Here is a 17,508-nt window from a genome sequence, read left to right on the forward strand (position 1 = left end):
CAGAGATATTACTTTGCCAACAAAGGTCCGTTTAGTCAAGGCTATGGTTTTTCCAGTGGTCATGTATGGATGTGAGAGTTGGACTGTGAAGAAAGCTTAGCACCGAAGAATTGATGCTTTTGAACTGTGGTGTTGGAGAAGACTCTTGAGACTCCCTTGGACTGGAAGGAGACCCAACCAGTCCATTCTAAAGGAGATCAGCCCTGGGTGTTCTTTGAAAGGAATGATGCTAAAGCTGAAACTCCAGGACTTTGGCCACCTCATGCGAAGAGTTGACTCATTGGAAAAGACTCTGATGCTGGGAGGGACTGGGGGCAGGAGGAAAAGGGGATGACAGAAGATGAGATGGCTGGATGGCATCACTGACTCGATGGACGTGAGTTTGAGTGAACTCCAGGAGCTGGTGATGGACAGGGTGGCCTGGCATGCTGCGATTCATGGGGTCACAAAGCGTTGGACACAACTGAGCGACTGAACTGAACTGATAAGAAGAAAGGGCTTCCCTGGTAGCTCAGCTGGTAAAGAATTCACCTGTAATGTAGGAGACCCTAGTTCCATTCCTGGGTCGGGAAGATCCCCTGGAGAAGGGATAGGCTACCCACTCTAGTATTCTTGGGCTTCCCTGGTGGCTCAGACAGTGAAGAATCCACCTGCAATGTGAAAGACCTGGGTTTGATCCCTGGGTTGGGAAGATCCTCTGGAGGAAGGCATGGCAACCCACTCCAGTTTTCTTGCCTGGAGAATCCCCATGGACAGAGGAGCCCCGTGGGCTACAGTTCACGGCGTCACAAAGAGTCAGACATGACTGAGCAACTAAGCACAGCACAGCACACGAAAAGTAAAGAGGAAAAATATACATGCAGGGTTTACACCCACACATGCACACACACTCCACACAGAGACAAAACAGCGAAAGAAATGTTCCCACCACAGACCCAGGAGGGTAAGGCTAATATATTAGCAGCAGAAAAAGATAACCCTAACCCTAAGTCCCATATCTGCCCTGAAAAAGGTTAAACAATATGGATTAATATCCAAATATACAGAGAACTCATACAATTAAAAGATCAACCTGGTTTAAAAAATGGGTAGAAGAACTGAATAGACGTTTTCCAAGGAAGACTTACAGATGGTCAACAGACACATGAAAAGACAATCAACAGGACTAATTAGAGAAATTCAATTCAAAAGCACAGTGAGATCTCACCTCACACCCATCAGAACGGCTATTAGCAAGAAGACAACACATATCAAGTGCTGCGGGGGGCTGGGAAGAAAGGGAACCCTCCTAAATTGTCGGTGGGAATGTAAATCGGTGTAGCCCCTATGGAAACACTATGGAGGTTCCTCAAAAAATTAAAAATAGAACTACCATGTGATTAGCAGTGCCACTCCTGGATATTTATCTGAAGAAAACAAAGACACTTATTAGAAAAAACATATGCACCCTTACGTTCATTGTGGCATTATTTAAGATATGGAAACAAGTGCTCACCAATAGATGAATGGATAAAGACGATGTCACACACACACACACACACACTTGGAATATTTCTCAGCCATAAAAAAGAATGATATCTTGCCTTTGTGACAACACAGATCTAGAGAGTATAATGCTAAGTGAAATAAGTTTGGCAGATACATAATTTCACCTACATGTGGAATCTGCAAAAAACAAATGAACAGACCTAACAAAACAGAAAGAGCCACAGTACAGAGAACAAGTAGGTTGTTGTCAGAAGGGAAGAGACTAGGGGGAAGAAAGAAATAGATGAGAGATATTAAAAGGTACAAACTTCCTGTTGCTGAATAAATGAGTCACCAGTATGAAATGCACAGTGTGGGGAATACAGTTGATAACTGTGTGGTATCTTTGCATGGTGATATAATGTAACCAGACTTATCTTGGTGATCAGTTTGAAGTGTGCAGAAATGTCAAATCACTGTGTTGGGTAAAAGGAACTAACAGTGTCGTAGGTGTGTCATACCTCCAAATCAAAGAAACCCAGAAAAAGAGACCAGATTTGTAGTTATCAGAGATGGGCATAGGCAGGATCCTGTAAAGGTGATTAGAAGGTACAAACTTCCAGTTATAAGATAAATAAGCACTAGGGATGTAATGTACAATATGATAAACATCATTAACTCTGCTGTATGTTATATATGAAAGTTAAAAGAGTGCTTGCCACAAGAAAAAATGTTTCTATTTAATTTTATATCTATAGGAGATGATGAATGTCCATTAAACTAACTGTGGTAGCCATATCATGGTATGTGTAGTTCAAATCATTATGCTGTGCACCTTAAACATGCACAGTGCTGAATGTCAACTATATCTCGATAAAACTGGAAGAAAAAGTTTTTGTAAAAATTAAAATCAGTATACACCACAGGCAAAAAAAGGTAAACTATAAAAGGAAGCATGGAAAGTATTATAAAAACAATTGTATAGCTGGAAAACATTGGTTAAACTTGATCTCTACCATGAGATTTATTTAAAGTTTTTCTGTATTAGATTAAAAAATGGGAATTTGTGCATATATGTATATATAAATATATATATATATATATATATATATATATATACGGTATAACTGACAAAATCATATGATATTTAAAGTATACACTGTGATGATTTGAGATATATACACACACACAGTGAAAAGACTCCCCATTCATTGAGTTAATTAACATACTTTTCACCTCACATATTTACTTTGTTTGTTCATTGAAAACATGTAAGTTCTTCTGTCTTAGCAAATTTCAATTATACAAGTCAAAGCTGTGGTTTTTCTAGTAGTCATATATGGATTTGAGAGTTCGACCATAAAGAAGGCTGAGTGCCAAAGAATTGATGCTTTTGAACTGTGGTGCGGGAGAAGACTCTTGAGAATCCCTTGGATAGCAAGGAGATCAAACCAGTCAATCCTAAAAGAAATCAACCCTGAATATTCATTGGAAGGACTGACGCTGAAGCTCCAATACTTTGGCCACCTGATGAAAAGAGCTGACTCACTGGAAAAGACCCTGATGCTGGGAAAAACTGAGGGAAAAGGAGAAGGGGACGACAGAGGATGAGATGGTTGAATGACATCACTGACTCAAACGACAGGAGTTTGAGCAAACTCAGGGAGATAGTTAAGGACAGGGAAGCCTGGGTGTGCTGCAGTCCATGGAGTCACAAAGAGTCAGACATGACTTAGTAACTGAACAACAACATTATCAACTATAGTCAGCATATTATATATTAGATTAAAAAAGATATGTGTGTATATCACAATGTAATATTATTCAGCCAAGAGAAAGAAGAGAATCCTGTCATTTGCAGCATGGATGGAACTTGAGGGCATTATGCTAAGTGAGATAAGTCAGGCATTGAAAGCCAAATATTGCATGATGTCACTTATATGTGGAATCTTTAAAAAAAAGTCAAACATAATTTTAAAATCAAGAGCAAGATGCAGATTTGACCCCTGTTTGGGGAAATAAGGTCCCTTATGCCACCTGGCACAGCCAAGAAGTAAAGAAAAAATAAAATCAAGTACAGGAAAAATCCCACTTCCAGAAATTTTCTTAAAACACTGATGGTTCTCTTGTTCTTTATTATTCAGCTCCATGGAAGGAAAAGAGAAATGGAGAGATGGCAGGTGCAGGATGTAGAAACACAAGAAACCCTTGGTGACACTCATGTCAGATGTGGGTTCTAGGAGGCCCAACGGTAAGCAAGTCACAGAGATTTTCTCATTTTGATTTAAAGCAAGAGAAAGAATTTTACAGATGATGAAACTGGGGCACATTAAATAATAAAGACACTAAATAATTTTCCTTCAGTCACCCAGTTAAACTGTGAAATGACAGGGACACAGACAGCCCTTCCTGGAGAGCATCCTCACACGGTCACCTTTTAGAACAGTACAGCTAAGGACATTCAGCATTTCTGAACAATCAGACTTACCAGTGTGTGTTGGTCACCGTCCCCCAGCCCGGGATTGTGACCTTGACCAGGGCATTCACTGTCCTGCTCCCGCTGCCAACAATGTCCAGCCCACGCTATTTGCTGTACATATTAGTCACTTGGTAAATATTTATTGAGCAAACAAAACACTCTGTTAACCTCTTCTTAATACTCTTTCAGTAGTTGAACCAACTCTGCCAATTCCTCCTTCAGTGTGCCTCAACTTGGTGGATCTTTTTTTTTTTTTTCTGTTTCCCAATGCCACCACTGTCCCAGAAAGCAGCAGTCCAAGTAGAAAGCACTTACCAGTCGTAAAAATGGTAAGCCCCAAGGGCTCTGTCTGTTAGCCAGTAATCCAAAGACGACAGTTTGGTGACAGTAAAATTCTTGACTTAATAGTCATTGTTTCTTTTTTAGGTTTTGTCGTGGCTGGGAAAGACCAATCAAATAAATCTGAATAAAACAAAACCCAGGACAGATACAGCCACTTAAAGTGATGTCAACTCTGCAGAACCTTCCCTGTAACTCCTGAATGATTCCTTTTCTCCAGCACCAGTTCACATATGTCAAGACAGACATTTACAGTCTGAAATATATACATCAGGAAAGAATAAAGGCTAAAAACAAATTACAGATCCATTACAAAAGACTAGGAAAAAGAGTAACTAAATTTACAGAAAATGGAAGACTGAAAGTAGTTTAGATAAAGGCAGAAGACAAAGAGGTTAAAAGTACAATACAAAAATGCTATGAAAACCTCATGTCAACACATATGAAAATTTAGATAAAAGTGAGAAATTCCTAGTGAAACCAAAACCTTTCAAGAGTCATAAACTATATTAAAAATATGAATGGTTATATATCTTCTAAAGAAATTGAGTCTATAACTAAAAATCGACTAGGAGAGAAACCTGAAGAAACCAGACAGCTTCAGCATTTAATATTTTCAAATATATGGAGATGAAATAGATTACAAATTCTTGCAGATAATTCATAATATGTGAAACTTCAAAAATCCTGTTATAATACCAGCATAAATTTGATAGTGATAAGAACAGGCTCAGAAAGGAAGATTACAGATCAGTATGTCTCCTCAACAAAAATACAGAATCCTAGATAAAACATTAGGAAAACAATGATACAGAAAAAGAATAATGCATTATGGCCAAGTTGAGATTATTTCAGAACTGCAAAATTTGTTTAACATTCAAAACTCCACCCTTGTATATCATAAAATTAGCATAATAGAGGAGAAAATTATGTGATCATCTCAGGAGAAGCAGGAAAAAATTGAATAAATTTAAACACTCTTTCATGATTAAAAAAAGTCACTAACACTTGGCAGAAGGGAACTTTCTTAATCTAATAGAGGGTATTTATCAGAGCCCAGAGCAAACATCATACTTAATGGTGAAACAGTAAAAACTTTCATCCAGAAATCCAAAACAAGACTAGCTTGCCTGGCAATATTGTGAAGGAGCTCATCCAGCTCCATAAGGAAAGGAAACAAAAACAACACAGGTTAGAAAGAATCACAGACAATGTAATTTTTGTTCCTACACAATCTCAAGAAATCTACAGGTACACTATGTGAATCAAATTGATTTCAGCAAAATTGCTGGATACAGGGTTAACTTAACCCCAGGCCCGAGGCCAGGGGCAGCAGCCGGGAGGACCAACCCCACGTCCAAGGAGCTGTGGCTGCGTGGGCACAGGAGGGCCTAGAGGAGATATCCCACGTTGAAGGTCAGGAAGGGAGGCGGTGAGGAGATACCCCTCGTCCAAGATAAGAATCAGGGGCTGCGCTTTGCTGGAGTAGCCGTGAAGAGATACCCCACGCCCAAGGTAAAAGAAACCCAAGTAAGACGGTAGGTGTTGCAATAGGGCAACAGAGGGCAGACACACTGAAACCATACTCACAGAAAACTAGTCAATCTAATCACACTAGGACCACACCCTTGTCTAACTCAATGAAACTAAGCCATGCCCCTGGGGCAACCCAAGATACACGGGTCATGGTGGAGAGATCTGACAGAATGTGGTCCACTGGAGAAGGGAATGGCAAACCACTTCAGTATTCTTGCCTTGAGAACCCCATGAACAGTATGAAAAGGCAAAATGATGGGATACTGAAAGAGGAACTCCCCACGTCAGTAGGTGCCCAATATGCTACTGGAGATCAGTGGAGAAATAACTCCAGAAAGAATGAAGGGATGGAGCCAAAGCAAAAACAATACCCAGTTGTGGATATGACTGGTGATAGAAGCAAGATCCGATGCTGTAAAGAGCAATATTGCATAGGAACCTGGAATGTCAGGTCCATGAATCAAGGCAAATTGGAAGTGGTCAAACAAGAGATGGCAAGAGTGAATGTTGACATTCTAGGAATCAGCGAACTAAAATGGACTGGAATGGGTGAATTTAACTCAGATGACCATTATATCTACTACTGCAGGAAGGAATCCCTTAGAAGAAATGGAGTAGCCATCATGGTCAACAAAAGAGTACGAAATGCAGTACTTGGATGCAGTCTCAAAAATGACAGAATGATCTCTGTTCATTTCCAAGGAAAATCATTCAATATCACAGTAATCCAAGTCTATGCCCCAAGCAGAAATGCTGAAGAAGCTGAAGTTGAACAGTTCTATGAAGACCTATAAGACCTTTTAGAACTAACACCCAAAAAAGATGTCCTTTTCATGATAGGGGACTGGAATGCAAAAGTAGGAAGTCAAGAAACACCTGGAGTGACAGGCAAATTTGGCCTTGGAATATGGAATGAAGCAGGGCAAAGGCTAATAGAGGTTTGCCAAGAAAATGCACTGGTCATAACAAACACCCTCTTCCAACAACACAAGAGAAGACTCTATACATGGACATCGCCAGATGGTCAACACCGAAATCAGATTGATTATATTCTTTGCAGCCAAAGATGGAGAAGCTCTATACAGTCAGCAAAAACAAGACCAGGAGCTGACTGTGGCTCAGACCATGAACTCCTTATTGCCAAATTCAGACTTAAATTGAAGAAAGTAGGGAAAACCACTAGACCATATAGGTATGACTTAAATCAAACCCCTTATGATTATACAGTGGAAGTGAGAAATAGATTTAAGGGCCTAGATCTGATACATAGAGTGCCTGATGAACTATGGAATGAGGTTCATGACATTGTACAGGACACAGGGATCAAGACCATCCTTGTGGAAAAGAAATGTAAAAAAGCAAAATGGCTGTCTGGGGAGGCCTTACAAATAGCTGTGAAAAGAAGAGAAGTGAAAAGCAAAGGAGAAAAGGAAAGATATAAGCATCTGAATGCACAGTTCCAAAGAACAGCAAGAGGAGATAAGAAAGCCTTCTTTAGCAATCAATGCAAAGAAATAGAGGAAAACAACAGAATGGGGAAGACTAGAGATCTCTTCAAGAAAATTAGAGATACCAAGGGAACATTTCATGCAAAGATGGGCTCGATAAAGGACAGAAATGGTATGGACCTAACAGAAGCAGAAGATATTAAGAAGAAATGGCAAGAATACACAGAAGAACTGTACAAAAAAGATCTTCACGACCAAGATAATCACGATGGTGTAATCACTGACCTAGAGCCAGACATCCTGGCATGCGAAGTCAAGTGGGCCTTAGAAAGCATCACTATGAACAAAGCTAGTGGAGGTGATGGAATTCCAGTTGCGCTATTTCAAATCCTGAAAGATGATGCTGTGAAAGTGCTGCACTCAATATGCCAGCAAATTTGGAAAACTCAGCAGTGGTCACAGGACTGGAAAAGGTCAGTTTTCATTCCAATCCCAAAGAAAGGCAATGCCAAAGAATGCTCAAGCTACCGCACAATTGCACTCATCTCACACGCTAGTAAAGTAATGCTCAAAATTCTCCAAGCCAGGCTTCAGCAATATGTGAACCGTGAACTTCCAGATGTTCAAGCTGGTTTTAGAAAAGGCATAGGAACCAGAGATCAAATAGGCAACATCCGCTGGATCATGGAAAAAGCAAGAGAATTCCAGAAAAACATCTATTTCTGCTTTATTGACTATGCCAAAGTCTTTGACTGTGTGGATTACAATAAACTGTGGAAAATTCTGAAAGAGATGGGAATACCAGACCACCTGACCTGCCTCTTGAGAAATCTGTATGCAGGTCAGGAAGCAACAGTTAGAACTGGACATGGAACAACAGACTGGTTCCAAATAGGAAAAGGAGTACGTCAAAGCTGTATATTGTCACCCTGCTTATTTAACTTATATACAGAGTACATCATGAGAAACGCTGGACTGGTAGAAACACAAGCTGGAATCAAGATTGCTTGGAGAAATATAAATAACCTCATATATGCAGATGATACCACCCTTATGGCAGAAAGTGAAGAGGAACTAAAAAGCCTCTTGATGAAAGTGAAAGTGGAGAGTAAAAAAGTTGGCTTAAAGTTCAACTATCAGAAAACGAAGATCATGGCATCTGGTCCCATCACTACATGGGAAATAGATGGGGAAACAGTGGAAACAGTGTCAGACTTTATTTTGGGGGGCTCCAAAATCACTGCAGATGGTGACTGCAGCCATGAAATTGAAAGACGCTTGCTCCTTGGAAGGAAAGTTATGACCAACCTAGACAGCATATTCAAAAGCAGAGACATTACTTTGCCAACAAAGATTTGTCTAGTCAAGGCTATGGTTTTTCCTGTGGTCATGTATGGATGTGAGAGTTGGACTGGGAAGAAGGCTGAGCACCGAAAAATTGATGCTTTTGAACTGTGGTGTTGGAGAAGACTCTTGAGAGTCCCTTGGACTGCAAGGAGATCCAACCAGTCCATTCTGAAGGAGATCAGCCCTGGGATTTCTTTGGAAGGAATGATGCTAAAGCTGAAACTCCAGTACTTTGGCTACCTCATGTGAAGAGTTGACTTATTGGAAAAGACTCTGATGCTGGGAGGGATTGGGGGCAGGAGGAGAAGGGAATGACAGAGGATGAGATGGCTGGATGGCATCACCGACTCGATGGACGTGAGTCTGTGTAAACTCCGGGAGTTGGTGATGGACAGGGAGGCCTGGCACGCTGCGATTCATGGGGTTGCACAGAGTTGGACACGACTGAGCGACTGAACTGAACTGAACTTATAAATATCAAAAGCATTCTATATTATCAAGAAAGAATTAGAAAATAATTTAAAATATTGAAAACAGCATTAAAGACAAAAAATGAAATAACTAGGAATTCAGTTCAGTTCAGTCACTCAATCGAGTCCAACTCTTTGCGACCCCATGAACCACAGCACGCCAGACCTCCCCGTCCATCACCAACTCCCGGAGTTCACCCAGACTCATGTCCATCAAGTCGGTGATGCCATCCAGCCATCTCATCCTCTGTCATCCCCTTCTCCTCCTGTCCCCAATCCCTCCCAGCATCAGGGTCTTTTCCAATGAGTCAACTCTTCGCATGAGGTGGCCAAAGTATTGGATTTTCAACTTCAACATCAGTCCTTCCAATGAACACCCAGGACTGATCTCCTTTAGGATGGAATGGCTGGATCTCCTTGCAGTCCATGGGATTCTCAAGAGTCTTCTCCAACACCACAGTTCTAAATCATCAATTCTTCAGCACTCAACTTTCTTCAGAGTCCAACTCTCACATCCATACATGACCACTGGAAAAACCATAGCCTTGACTAGACGGACCTTTGTTGGCAAAGTAATATCTCTGCTATTTAATATGCTATCTAGGTTTATGTTTTACAAAAAGCTGGTCAAGATCTCTGCACAAAAAGGCTATAGAACATTGAGGCCTAAATAAACGTAAGGAATAAATGGATATACCATGTTCATGGATTAGAAGACTCAGGTATAAATAGATTTCAACTTCCCCAAAGTGATGAACAGATTTATTGTTCACTCCAAATCTGAACAAGTTTTTGTGGAAATTAACAAACGTATTCTAAACTTCCTAAGAGAACATAAAAGGCCAAATATAGCCAAGAAAAGCTATGGCAAACCTAGACAGTGTATTAAAAAGCAGAGACATTACTTTGCCAACAAAAGTCCATGTAGTCAAAGTTATCATTTTCCAGTAGTCATATATGGATGTGAGAGTTGGACCATAAAGAAGGCTGAACAATGAAGAATTGATGCTTTTGAACTGTGGTGTTGGAGAAGACTCCTGAGAGTCCCCTGGACAGCAAGGAGATCAAACCAGTCATTCCTAAAGGAAATCAATCCTGAATATTCATTAGAAGGACTGATGCAGAAGTTCCAAAACTTTGGCCACCTGATGTGAAGAGTCAACTCATTAGAAAAGACCCTGATGCTAGGAAATATTGAAAGCAGGAGGAAAAGGGGATGACAGAGGATAAGATGGTTGGATGGCATCATTGATTCAGTGAACATGAGTCTGAGCAAGCTCCAGGAGATGGTGATGGACAAGGAAGCCTGGCGTGCTGCAGTCCATGGGGTCCAAAGAGTCAGACATGACTGAGCGACTGAATGATGACGATAGCCAAGGCAAGAGCAAAGAAGAACAAAGTTGGAGGATGAACGCTATCAGGTATGGGGCTCATTATAAAGCTACAATAATAAGACAGTGAAATACTGAGAAAGAATAGGAAAGCAGAAGTATGCAAAACAAAATGGAGGATTCCAAAAGAGATCCATGTATATAGACACTTGGTTTGTAACAGTGGTGCTGAGTCAAATGGACACCAACATAGAAAAGAAAATACCAGGTCTTTCTTCATATTTTACTCCAAACTCAAAGCTAGCAAGCAATCACCTGTGTATTTTCATCCCCACCACCTAGCTATGTTCTTCAGGAGTCAATAGTTTGCTCCCAAATACATTTTGTCAGTCTCACTTGTTAAGGTACTTACCTAATTCATTTAAATAAAAACACACACTCCGCGCACACACACACAAACAAGGCCACAAATGTAAATGACACTGTGTATAATAGCCAAAACCTAAAAACAGCTCAAATGTCCATCAAACATAAAATGGATGAATGAATTACAGAATATTTACACAACAAGGTATTATACTGCAGTGGAAGTGAACCACTATATGTAACTATGGGTAAATTTCACAATCCCTGAGCAAAAAAAAAAACTAGACAGGAAAGAATTAAGTTTCATGTGTTAAACCGAATGTGAGCACGATGAATTATCCCATTAAATCACAGAGACTGTCATGCTGAGTTAAAAAACAAAACCCAGATATATGTTGTTTATAAGAAACATTTTTTAAAATGGAAAAGAAATGTTGAAAATCAAGGGATGAGCAAAGAGATGTCAAGCAAATGCAAACAAAATGAAAGCAGGGATGACAATATTAATATCAGATGGGGTAGAACTTAAGGTTAAAAGCCCAAAACGAGGAGGAACATTGTATAATAATAAAAGACAATTTATGAAGAAGAAACAATGATGGTAAACCTGCATGTTAGATAAAAACATAGCACCTAAGTATATACTACTGATGATTAGAGATTCTAAGAAACATTGATCAAAAGAAAAAACAACAATAACCCTCCTAGAACTTTTTAATGTCTCTTCCAAAATCAGATAGCTCTGGAGTACAGAAAGTAAGAGTTTTCTTTTTTTTTAACACAGTTGAATAGTACTTAAAGATTATATATTATCTATATTTAATATTAATATATAATATGTTAATATTAATATAATATATATATACATTCCCCCCCCCACATCCGTGGACCATTCACAGAAATCAATTACATACTTGGCCACAAAGAAAGCACAATAAATTCAAAGAAGCAGAGTTTTGAAGGTATAGTCTCTCATCATAATCCAATACAACTGGAAATTTAAAAATATGACTTAAAAACCCTCACTGCTTAGAAATGAAGAAACATTCTCCTAAATAACTCTTGGCCAAAGAAATAAGATATCAAAATTGAAGCTGCAAGTTAGAGAAAAGAGCAAACTACATCATACCAAAATATGTATAGCACTGGAAGCTATGCTCCAAGCAAAATGAATACCCCTAAATGCTTTTATTATTGCAGATAAAAATTAGCATTTATTTAAAAATACAAATAGAAGAAAAGCAATAAACAAATTAACAAGCTTAATCTTGGAGGAATATAAACAAAAAAATAGGCAAATTTCCAACAAGTTTAATCAGGAAAAATGAAGACTGAAGAAAGTGAAAGTGAAATTAGAATCAAGAAATGGGAGAACACAGCAACAAATACAGAATATAAGTAAATACCACAATCCAATCAATTCATTAGGCTTCTAAATCTGCTGAAATTTACAATCATATGGAAAAAGTAAAATTACTAAAGAACTTCCTCCCCACAAACCAAAAAGACCAAAAGGATTGAAAAAGCTTTCAAAGAATTTACCATCTAAAAAGGACTGGGGTTGAAAGTGAAGCAAGGCCTGCCAGGCTCCTCTGTCCATAGGATTCTCCAGGCTAAGTAAACTGGAGAGGGTTGCCATGCAGTTCTCCAGGGGATCTTCCCAACCCAGGGATTGAACACAGATCTCCCACATTACGGGCAGATTCTTTACTGTCTGAGCTATCAAACTTGCAAGAATATATAAACTGTTCAAGGTTCTGATCCATTGTTTGGGGAAAAAAATACTCCAGCAGAAAAGAAAAATTATAGGTCGATATAATACAGAAGGCAAAGTGAATAAAACATTCAAAAATTCTTCAGAATGTTAAGAGAACACACTTCCTCAATGAAGTCTGATTTAGCTAAAGGATACAAAACAATTAAGAAATCTAACAATCAAATGCATCACATACTTCTTTTCAGCAGTGGTAAGACCACTATTGAAATTAACGTCCATAACTAGTAAGAATTAGGGGTCAGGGGGAGAATCATTCTTAATGTGACAAACTGCAGAAAACATTCTGTAAGGACTCCTACCCTCACATTATTTAGGGGAATTCTCTGCATGTGGGGTGGGTCCCTAACAAACGCTTGCTCAAGGAACTGAACACTATGGCCAGACACGAACGTCTGGCGGTGAGCATGATACGGTTTCCAAGCAGAGAGACTCACAGAGTCCACACTGCTCAGGGGTGGTGGGTGGTTAGATTTAAGACATTTAGAAAGGAAAGAGGAGAGAGCCATCAGGGACAGAGGGCTCAGAGTAGCAGGATGAAGGAACAGCTAGGAGACTGGTCTCTCTCCCATGGGCACCAGTGAGGGGTGTGGGATGTGTGTCTGAAAGGAGAGTGGACTCGAAACACATAGCGTGCAGCAAGAGGAGCAGCTAACAGTCTTGTGTGATAGCTCAGCTCCAGGTCTCTGGTCAGAAGGGGCAGGATGAGGAGGGGGAGGGGACAGAAGGAGAGAGAGGACGGTGGGAACCCAGAGCTGAATGGGTCCTGTCCTCTGAAGGCTGCAGCCCCCTACCCCTCCTTGAGGTCGTGTCACACACGCTCCCTCCCCTGGTTCTCAGAGCCCATCCGTTACCAACCTTCCTGATGTTACCCCAAAATCTCACTTGGATCCCTGAGGTCCACATCTCTTTCCTGCCAAGACTTCACCCTCTCCTCCTAGATGTCCTCATCTGGCTGCCTGGATTAACCCTCCTAAGTGCTTTTCCACATCTACGGTCCCTTCAAATCTGCTCTTCGAACCAAGCTTGCACCATTTTTAACTGAAAATATACTATTTCCTCTGTCTCATTCTCTTGTCTCTCTCTCTCACACACACACACCACAGCACGTATCTGTTGAGTTCCTAACATGCTCAGCACAATTCCAGACAATGAAAACAGCCTTCAGTCTTCCTCCCCTCACAGAAGTTCTACCCGGTAGAGCTGGCAGAGATGAAACAAGGAAGCTGTCAGCTCTTCCGTCCTTATAACAGGGAAAATTAAGGGCTATACCACATCTGCCTTTGCCTTCTGAGATCCTGTGCTTTCTCAAGGGGTTTACCCGATTTTTGAAAGATTTTAAAGCCTGCAGCTCGATTTCAATCATTCCAAGAGCACTTGTGCTCCAAGCACTGAGAAGGTAATAAAATTCTTCTCGGGATCAAGTGATCAGGTTTGCCTCGCTAATTTTAGAATGTTAAAAAATGTTGGACCACAAGAATAGGAACTCTATTGGAAGCTACATTCTCAAGTAGGCTCTTTTTTAGGTAAATAAAAGCCACTTGGCTCTTGGTGACTGTATTACACATACTTTCCTCAGATTCGTCTAGGACTGAACCCTCGGAAATATATATAACTGGCTTAGAAAAACAAAATGTGGCTCTCTTTCTGTCTATCCCTTTGTTGTTGTTGGTTTTTCCACTTCTAGAAGCTTTTATAAACAATTCTCAGGGCAACTCAAATGAGGTTCAAAAAGTCTCCAGTCTTTAGACTGACCTCAGCTTTCAGTTTAATTCCAGAAACCTTGTCACGATCTAAATGAGAAAATTAACTGGGACTCCTTGTCCTCTATTAAAACCAAACTTTGCCTATAGGTACGTAAAGGAAATGGGCTTCCCAGGTGGCTCAGTAGTAAAGAGTCTGCCTGCCAATGTAAGGAGACGCAGGAGACATGAGTTTGATCCCTGGCTTGGCAAGATTTCCTGGAGAAGGAGAGGGCAGTATTCTTGCCTGGAGAGACCCATGGAGAGAGCAGCCTGGAGAGCTACAGTCCACGGGGTCACAAAGTGTCCGACACGAATGAAGCAACTGAGCAAGGGGAAGGTAGAGTCTTTGCATCTCACTTTGTCTGTAGCTTGTCTGCTTCTTCCCTGAGTGCCTCTTCTCCACTGTCCACTATTTCTTTCCAGAAATTTCTCTTCCGAGTTGCCAGTGTTGTCCTGATTGATCTTAATGTCTCTTAATATTGAATTATGGATGTGCTACCTATTATTCATCTTTTGAAGTTCTTAATTCCCCAGCTAGATGTGAAAATCTCATGAATTTGTTTTGTTGCTGCTGTTATTTTTGTTCTTGTTGTCACTGTTTCGTTTTAATTAAACTATACGGGCTTTTTTTTTCTTCTGGGCAACAGTAGATTTTGAGTGTGTGTGTTTCAGAAAAAACTCAATTCAGAATGATGCCATATTAAACATCTCAGAGTAATTTTTTTTTAATCCACAAGCAGGTTATGTCATTTGGGGAGTTCAATCAGGAAAACTGAGACAGGTCATTTTCTTGATTTAAAAGATGACAGAATTATTTCTGTGTCTCAAATACTTGTAAGGAACCATGAATATTTGAGCTCGGGCCACATGAAACTCACTTTGCATCATACTCAATTCCTTAAACAGGATTCCTCCCCTTAAATAGGATTATTCTTTTAAAAACCAGAGTTCAAGCTTAGAAAACAATTTGCACCAGAAGAAGAGTACTTGCTGGGTCAAAGGACTCAGTGTCAGAGACATCTATGGTAGTGAACTTGTGTCATAAATCCTTCCCATGCAAATGAAGTCACTGGACTTACTGGAAAATGTAGCTAAAAACCCCTATTTTATAAGATTATGGTAGTTTTGTTGGAAGGGGAATGAGAGGCTTTCCTCCCTTTTCTTCCCTCCCGCCTCCCTCCAGAACAAACTGGCCCCAGGAGAAACCCTCCCTCCCCAAAGGTCCATCATTTCATTAAGGCTTTTTTCTTTCTTTTTGCAGGCATGAGCTCATTGCTTTCAGTTAAATGGTAATAAGTGATTTGTAGGGAGCAACTGACATCAGTGCCTTATAAATAACCACCATCTGACTTCCTTGAAATGTTGACTCAGACGCTGGACGCACACACGGGTACCAGCTCTGCAATCTCCCAGTCCCTTGGTGCCAGACCAGTTAGAAGAAGCCCGTAGAGGGAGCCTGCCAAAGGGCTGGGTGGTGTGGAATGTCACAGATATATGGCCATTTCAGATGGTGTCACCATGCCCTGGGAGGAACGACAAAAGCCCAACGGCCCACCTTCCTGGGGTCAGGCAGTCCCCAGACTTTTCCTAGCAAGTCTGCTTGTGAGGAAGTGGCAAGAATCTCCTTTCTCACCACCAGAGCCCTTCGTATGGGGCAGCCGTCTCAGGCTGCTCTCAAGTGTCCTCAGGCGGAAGGGGCGGAGTCTGCTGCTGTCAGTCATGCCGCTGACAGCGCTTAGCATTGTGGGCCAAGCAGGGCCCTCTGCTGCTGGCACGCGAGGAAGAGTGCTTGTACTTATTTGCACGCAGGTCTAGAATTGGAGGGTTTGGACAGGGCAGAATAGGGCTTCTCAGCTTAATCCTTTCATCCACTTGTTAGGGTACTGCTGACCGAAACTGCCCGCCTTGGCCAGACATGGTAATAACTGCTTGCCTGAGTTGTCTCACACCACGAGTTTCCAATGAAGAGCACAGTGCTGCCACTGAAAACTAACTGGGAGAACTCGGGAGAGGCCAAAAGGACGGAGGAGCTTCCGGCCCATAATACGTCCTGCCAACCTCCCAGAATCCTCACACTGGAATCCATCTTGGCCAGGAGATGTGAACCTCCAGGAAGAACCTGAGTCAGACTATGGGCCAAGCAAGCTAACTGGCCAGAGACAACCCAGAAACTAACCTCATCACCATAAAAACCAAGGCTGTGAGCCACGTGCCAGAGCAGATCTCCTGGGTTCCCTTACCCTGCTGCTCTCCACCCAGGTGCCCCTTTCCCAATAGAGTATTTGCTTTGTCACTACACGTGTGTCCTTGAACAAGTTGTTTCTGAGTGCTAGATAAGAGTCCACTCTTGGCGAGCCCCTTCTAGGAACACGATAACCCCCAAACTTTCATCAAAAAGATTTTTTTTTTTTTTTTTTTAGAAAGAATGTAAAAACTGGAGGCTTAGAGTCAAAAGACCTGAGCTTGAGGACCATGTATTCTTTATGAATAGAGGCTTTAAGTGGGTTGAGCTCCAAGGTCAAGACGTGTAGGCTTCTGACACCATTTCCTCAACATTGACAGGGATGGCCTAAGACACCTCTCCTACCATCTCAGATGAGGGTGCAAACGTACCTTGAATCTATAAAGTGCTGTGCAAATCTGTTAGGTAGATTGACCGTAAACCCACCTAGAGCCTGAAGCCACTTCCAACATGTGGGCAGAGAGCCCCCACCCCTGGAACCCAGTCTTCCATCCCATGGGAGCTGCATTACTGAATTCCTAAAAATCAACTCCCTACGAGTCCTCCAATATACAGCAAGCACACAATACAATGAGTGAGTATGGAGATGCAGTTATTAAAATTGTGCTTTGAATGGATATGAAATAAGTTGGCCAGGTGTCCATGATCTACTCAGAGAGAAAGCAGATTACAGAACAGGACCATCCCACTTGGGGGGAACTTTCAGTGTGCACACAGAGGGAGAGACGCAGGACAGGTAAAAGTGGTTCCTGCTTGGAGCTACAAAAGCACATCTCGTTTATTTTGCTCTTTTCTCTTCATTTGATTTTTTCAACTTTTCCAAGAATTATGTATTTGTACTATTGAGAAAAAAAATGTAAGGAAAACACAAGACACTTGAAAGAGTTACAGCTTCATCTTTGGCTCTGCTCTTCCTGCAAGGACCCCAGAAGCAGGGAAGTTTTTTTGATCACCTGCCTGCACT

General features: G+C 41.0%; 1 long non-coding RNA gene across 1 annotated transcript; it reads left to right on the forward strand.

Annotated features, from left to right (window-relative positions):
• The first annotated feature begins 14,190 nt into the window (after positions 1–14,190).
• Positions 14,191–16,598, forward strand: LOC147352006 (uncharacterized). The gene is made up of 2 exons (XR_015146919.1): positions 14,191–14,639; positions 16,182–16,598. It is a non-coding gene; the product is annotated as an uncharacterized LOC147352006 (long non-coding RNA).
• The last annotated feature ends 910 nt before the right edge of the window (positions 16,599–17,508 follow it).

Source organism: Bos grunniens, chromosome 19 (assembly GCF_055505025.1).
Source record: "Bos grunniens cultivar Pamir isolate PY7600 chromosome 19, Bosgru_T2T1.0, whole genome shotgun sequence".
NCBI classification, from domain to species: domain Eukaryota; kingdom Metazoa; phylum Chordata; class Mammalia; order Artiodactyla; family Bovidae; genus Bos; species Bos grunniens.